Source organism: Arvicanthis niloticus, chromosome 19, assembly GCF_011762505.2.
Source record: "Arvicanthis niloticus isolate mArvNil1 chromosome 19, mArvNil1.pat.X, whole genome shotgun sequence".
In the NCBI taxonomy this organism is placed as follows: Eukaryota; Metazoa; Chordata; class Mammalia; order Rodentia; family Muridae; genus Arvicanthis; species Arvicanthis niloticus.
In genome coordinates, this window is record NC_047676.1 from 6,588,080 (window position 1) to 6,595,699 (window position 7,620).

Sequence of the window (7,620 nt, forward strand, 5' to 3'; positions counted from 1 at the left end):
CCTAGCCCAAAGTCATATTCATGCCTGAAGCCTACTTCTTTATTTTAGCCCAAGATTTAGATTCCTGACTGAAATTACTTCTCTGTTTTATCCTAAAATTAGATTCCTGCCTGAACTTACTTCCCTGTCATGGACCAATGTCAGATTCCTGCCTGAAGCCCATTTCCTTGTCCTTGGCCAGTGTCAGATTCTTGCCAAATGGCCCCAAAGTTCTCCATAACAAATTATTTCCTTTCTTCATTTCAACATTATCCTGATTTTTATATAAACAAACTGTATTGTCATAGGAATGCAAGTCACATGAAGTCATTTAGCATGTAGGATAAATACTGGAGTGTTAAAAGTTGTCAGATATGAATCACTGTAACTGGTTTTCCTACTAGCATATGCATACACATCCAAACAAGCCATATATATATATATATATATATATATATAGCCAAGAAAGTGGCACTATTAGGAGGTGTGGCTTTGTTGAAGGAGGTTGTCACTATGTGGGGGACAATGAGACCCTCCTCTTAACCTTGTGGGAGACAATCTTCTCCTAAGGCCTTCAGATGAAGATGTAGAACTCTCAGCTCCATCTGCACCATGCCTGCCTGGATGCTGCCAAGCTTCCTGACTACAAGGTGTGGCCTTATCAGAGTAGGTGTGGACTACTCTGATACTATGATAAAACTATGATAATAGGATGATAGGATGATAGGATCTACATCCTAGCTACCTGGAAGCCAGTCTTCTGTTTGTCTTTGGAACAAGATGTTGAACTCTCAGCTCCTCCTGAGATGTGCTGCCATGCTTCCTGCCTTAATGATAATGAACTGAACCTCTGAACCTGTAAGCCAGCCCTAATTAAACATTGTCCTTATAAGAGTTGCCTTGGTCATGGTGTCTGTTCACAGCAATAAAACCCTAAGTAAGACACCATCTCAAAATAGAGTTTATTTGAAAGCAAAAGAGGTAGTAGGAAAATATTCATAGCAACATGACTCTCATTTGTTCTTTTAAAAGAAGATTGTCGCCGGGCAGTAGTGGCACACGCCTTTAATCCCAGCACTTGGGAGGCAGAGGCAGGCGGATTTCTGAGTTCGAGGCCAGCCTGGTCTACAGAGTGAGTTCCAGGACAGCCAGGGCTACACAGAGAAACCCTGTCACAAAACAAACAAACAAACAAACAAACAAAAGGTTGTCCTGCTTCTTCAGTCCAAATCACTGGTAGCATTATGTACCTGGATTATATTTTAAAAGATGCTTTCTCCCACTATAATGATCATAGAATACACAATTGCATTCACCTTAACAAGTGGACCTTTCTAAGCTGATCCATAAGTTACTACAGTACAACGTACAACTAGATAAAACTACACCTAACACATACCAGTACTTCAGAATAAAGACAACAACGTACAACAACTAGATAAAACTACACCTAACACATACCAGTACTTCAGAATAAAGACAACAACGTACAACTAGATAAAACTACACCTAACACATACCAGTACTTCAGAATAAAGACAACAACGTACAACTAGATAAAACTACACCTAACACATACCAGTACTTCAGAATAAAGACAACAACGTACAACTAGATAAAACTACACCTAACACATACCAGTACTTCAGAATAAAGACAACAACGTACAACTAGATAAAACTACACCCAACACATACCAGTACTTCAGAATAAAGACAACAACGTACAACTACATAAAACTACACCTAACACATACCAGTACTTCAGAATAAAGACAACAACGTACAACTAGATAAAACTACACCTAACACATACCAGTACTTCAGAATAAAGACAACAACGTACAACTAGATAAAACTACACCTAACACATACCAGTACTTCAGAATAAAGACAACAACGTACAACTAGATAAAACTACACCTAACACATACCAGTACTTCAGAATAAAGACAGCATTGACAAGCACTGACAATGACTGTAAAGAGTTTTAAGTCTAGCAAGTGAATTGCAAGGGGATCTAGGATGGTTTAAACAGAAGTTCTCCTTACTAACAAATCTGTGTGAAATCATTACCTGTCCTTCAGCCAATCCACTCATCTTCTGGTTTGAACCAGAGTTAAATGATTTCAAAATTAGTTGGTTCTAGAAAGTTCACAGGGAGAATGGATTATAAATGGAATTTTTGGATTAGTTGGTCAGCCTGTTTAACTAATTATCAGTGTTCATAAAACATCTAGAATAGATGGTAAGTCATTTCTTAGCTTTTTACCCCATTTTCTCCTCTACATTAGTTTGAATATTATGTTGATTTCCTAGCTTTAAAAACAATCAGTAACAAACAGGTAAACTGAATGTAAAATGTATACAAAACAGAAGAAACAGAGTAGAAAAGCCCCTGCCCATAATTCCTCCCTTATACTCACAGCAAGCCTAAGTTTAAGATCCAGGGTTAGTCTGGTTGCCAGGGAACTCCTTCCTCTTCGCTGCAGTTCCACAGAAGTAAGTATCCATAGTCATCAGCAGCTGAGAATGCTTACTTTAGAGAACCTTCACAGTATGATTGTATCCCTCTGTGAACTTTATGATATCCAGATTCATGGGGGCAATCACTGAAACTTGACCTGATCCACAGGTCAGTCAACAGGGTCTAGCAAGAGAGAGAGTGGGGATGGAGGGGCAAGAAACTTGAAGAATGGAAACAAGACAAGGTGTCTGATCAAGTCCCATTTATTGAAAGGAAATCATGGGTATATAAGCACAAGCAGGGAAGTGCAGCTGAAGACACTTTACCACATGTGCCTTGAAGCTGTGGGTGCTAAACAACAAAACAAGATATGTATGAGAAAAACAAGATGTTTATCAGAGTGTGCTCAGCTGTTGTAAGCTGTTGAAAAACAAGTCTCTTGTCAGGGTATATGGCCTGAGATGATTGCAAAGACGATAGCTGTTTTCTGCTAGAACTTGCCTCCCAACCGGTCCCCTTTTTAATTTTTTCAAAAGAGAAGGCTGGGAAAACTTATGGAGACCATGCCTATCTTAGGTTGAAACAGAAGACCCTAGCCTTCCTTTCCTGTCTTTGAATACTCAACAGCCATTTGGTTGAGCTCCTGTCTTAGGATGGTGAAACTTTCCAGTTAGGGGCAGGGGTGTTGAGGTATTCTCTTACGAGTCATGAGTCATTGACTATCCAGTTAGGTGTTAATCCTCGTCAATCTCAATGACAGAGGTTTTAAGAGTCCCCTACTTCCAGCCTGTGATTATGGACCTGTATGGGTTTCATTTGAATAGCATCTATCTGTTGTCTTACAAAAGCCATCAGTTTGCTGAACAACATGGACCCAAGAGAAAAGAGACTGAACAATGACTAAATGGTCAGTATAAAAGCAACATGTTTTTAAGGGCAACACACAACTCCCCCTGTTGGAGGAGTAAAAAGTCTAAGCCATGTACCCACAAATTTTGAATTAATAGAAGAAATTATACCATTGAAACCCTTAGATTATGGCTATGTAATCAATTTTAGCTATTCCTTCCTATTCCAATAAAACCATTACTTTTTCCTAGAAAGACAGCCTAATATTAACCACCTCAGTCCCCAAGCCCAGGGAATTGGGGCACCAACTCATTAACTTCTTCAAGCTGGGCATTGAGATATTAGAAAAGGGGTGAAGGGTAAATTGATAAGCCTCTGATGTCTTTGTGGTTAACTGGATCCAGCTGGAAGTCTAGGATATCAGGAGTTCAAGCAGGTCATCTCAGCATGTTTGAGTAGATTCACCAAGGCTGTATATTCTGTGATATACCACCAATCTCAAAGCAAATTTTAGTATCATCAAGAAAATTATTTTGTTTGATTCTTTGGAATCTAGTCTTCTGGAGGCATGCCTCTGTCATGTCTAATCCATATAATTCTGGAAGATATAACTACTACCTTAATGACCTCTTCTGAAAACACTTTTTTCCCAAATCAGAAAATCCTTGAGCCAATAAGCAGAAAAACCTTTACATTGACCTTTTATCCAGAGGAAAAATATAACTACACAACTCAGAATCACACCCATTTTGAAAGTTAAATCAATCTAATACAACTGATTAACACTATCTTTCTGTTCAGTTCTCGGCCTAGATCAGCCTTCTATTTATCTATTTATCTGTTTGGCTGTCTTGACTCAGAGCAGCCTGCAATTTACTCCTCACATCTTTAAAGCCCTTTTCATCTGTTTCTGCTCACTTATTTCTTGCCCCATTTTTGTTACTATGACTTAGTGATCTCGATAGAGCAGGTTCCTTGCAGCGATCACCTTTGTTTCACTTCTGAATTTTCAGTCGACCCTTCTTCCAGTAACATCCCTCATTGGGTCTCTCATTCTCACTGCCTCTTGTTGAATACCACATGACCCAGCCTGAATGAGTCAGTCAATGGGGTCTGCAAGAGACAGAGTGGGGATAGGGGCAAGAGACTCAAAGAATGGAGCTAAGACAGGATGTCTGATCAGGTCCCATTTATTGAAAGAAAAATCATGGGTATATAAACACAAGCAGGGGAGTACAGTTGGAGACACTACCACATGTGCCTTGAAGCTGTGGACACTAAACATCAAAACAAGATATGTACGAAAAAAACCAAGATATTTATCAGAGTGTGCTCAGCTATTGTAGGCTGTTGAAAAATAAGTCTCTTGTCAGGGTATATGGCACAAGATGGCTACAAAGATGATAGCCACTTTCTGCTAGGACTTGGCTCCCAATAGATAGATAGCTATGGTGTTGCATAATCTCAACAATTAGAGAGTAAAATAGAGATTTTTTGAGTATGAGTTTTTCAGCTATGCAGTTTGAGGTCTGCCTGGGCTATATGAAAGTCTGTCTCAAATACAAAAATGGGTGCAATTCTTGATAATTAAGGTACTGTACTGGCTGGTTTTGTGAGTCGACTTGAAACAAGCTGGACTTATCAGAGAAAGGAGCCTCCCTTGAAGAGATACCTCCATGAGATTCAGCTGAAAGGCATTTCTTCAATTAGTGATCAAGGTGGGAGGGCCCAGCCTATTGTGGGTGGTGCCATCCCTGGGCTGGTGGTCCTGGCTTCTATAAAAAAGTAAGCTGAGCAAGCCAGAGGAAGCAATACAGTAAGTAGCACCTCTCCATGGCCTCTGCTTCAGCTCCTGAATCCAGGTTCCTTCCCTGTGTGAGTTCCAGTCCTAACGTCCTTTGGTGATGAACAGCAATGTGGAAGGGTAAACTGAATAAATTCTTTTCTCCTCAACTTGCTTCTTGGTCATGATGTTTTGTGCAGGAATACAAACCCTTACTAAGACAAATTGGTACCAGCATAGTGGGATATTCCTGTGACAACCTGACCATATTTTGGGGAGGACTGTGGAAAGACTTTGGAACTTTGGGCTAGAAGAGCCATTGGGATGTTAAGAGCTCTGTGGGATGTTCTGTGGGAGCTTGGAAGATGATGTTGAGAATAGTGCAGAAGATGGAGGCCTGGCTTGTGAAATTTCAGAGGGAAGATTAAAGACTCTTATCAGGGCTGTTGCTGTTTTGATTGTGAAGATTCTGTGGTTTTGCTTAGCTGGGGCTGAAGAATCAGCTGAGATTAACAAGATACCAGAATTACTAAAGCAAAAACTTTGCATTACTGGACTATTGATGTTGGTTAGCAGGAGCTAAGAAATTAGTGGTGATAGAGACTAGTATCATTGAGTGAAATCTTCTGGGAAGTGTTTTCTGAGAGCACAGAGAGGCTATGTTCCAGGGATAGCCAAGGTTGTACTGTATGTTTCAGTGGACTTGGTAATCACCCAGATGGTACTGGTTTTGAAGGCACGAAGGGGTCATGAAGAGCAGCTGAGGCTTGGCACTGGGAGAGGCCATGGAAGCCATTGGTGAAGGTGCAGCTTCACCAATGTTGCTATTAATGGCCCAAGACTGAAGGAGTATGCAAAGTAGTTGAGGCTTGGCATCATGAAGAAAGACTATGAGAGGTTGGTTAAGCCTAGTTGCAGTAGAAGACAGCAGTGTTTTGGAGATGCCAGTACCATGAGATGACCACCAAGAACAGCAGCAGCAGTGGAGTTTAGAAGACAAGGTATGTGCTACAAAGGGCAGAGCTGGAGAAGTGACCCAACCCTTGGAGGAGCCCAAAAGATTGTGAGTGAGTCCTAGATACTGGATGGTTAGAGTTTGATTTTGCTTTTGATTGTGACTGTGCCCTGATATTTTCCCTCTTTTTTTTTTTTTTTTTTTTTTTTGGTTTTTTGAGACAGGGTTTCTCTGTGTAGTCCTGGCTGTCTTAGAACTCACTCTGTAAACCAGGCTGGCGTCGAACTCAGAAATCCGCCTGTCTTTGCCTCCCAAGTGCTGGGATTAAAGGCATGCGACACCACCGCCCAGCAATATTTTTCCCTCTTGAAAGAGGAATGTATTTTAGTGGAGGCCACAGTTTAAGAGACTTTGAATTGTAAAAAGACTGAATTTTAAAAGAGATTGGATATTTTAAAGGGATTGGAATTTTAATATGTACAAACTCTAAAGACTGTGGGACTTTTAAAGTTACTTAGATCTTGGAAATGAATAAGAAAGTAAGTGGTCAGGCTTAATAATGATGTGTTTGTGTGCCAAGTTGACAAGGGGTCAGTTGTACTGGCTGGTTTTGTGTGTCAACTTGACATAGTTGGAGTTATCACAGAGAAAAGAGCTTCGATTGAGAAAAAGCCTCCATGAGATCCAACTGTAAGGCATTTTCTCAATTAGCGTTCAAGAGTGGTAGGGCCCATTGTGGGTGGTGCTATCCTGGGCTGGTAGTTTTGGTTCTATAAGAAAGCAAGCTGAGCAAACCAGGGGAAGCAACACAGTATGTAACATCTCTCCATGTCCTCTGCATCAGCTCCTGCTTCCTTCCCTGTTTGAGTTCCAGTCCTGACTTCCTTTGGTGATGAGCAGTAATGTGGAAGTGTAAGCTGAATAAACCCTTTCCTCCACATTTTGCTTCTTAGTCATGATGTTTTGTGCAGGAATACAAACCTTGACTAAGACAGGTATATCTGTTGAATTATTTGATATTCTTTAATGGCAAAATTTCCAGTTCAACCCTACAGAAAATGTGACTTAGCTCCTGGGTGATATGTTTACTGTTTCTATGTAAACATGAGAATACTGTGAAATGAAAACATCTGCTTCATGTCTGCTGGATAAATGATTCTCTCATAAAGTGGTTATTTGTGTGATGGAGATGGGTGTTATTTGTAGAAGTTATGTCCTTCTAACATGAAAGCAAACAGGACCCAGTGCCTTAGTATGTGTTTTCATCACTAAGGGCTGATGGAAGTACACCAATCATTCATAGACCTTGAGATTCTACTCTCCTCTCCTAACTGAACTCATATTTACAGGGGACTGTATTATTCATCCTTCTCTATCTATAGAAATATTGTCATTTTATCACCAAATAGTTATTTTTATTATTATTATTTTCATTACATGAATACACTGTGGCTCTCTTCAGAAACACCAGAAGGCAGCACTGGATCCCATCACAGAGGGTTGTGAGCCACCATGTGGTTGTTGGGAATTGACCTCAGGACCTCTGGAAGATTAGTCAGTGTTCTTAACCACTGAGCCATCTGTCTAG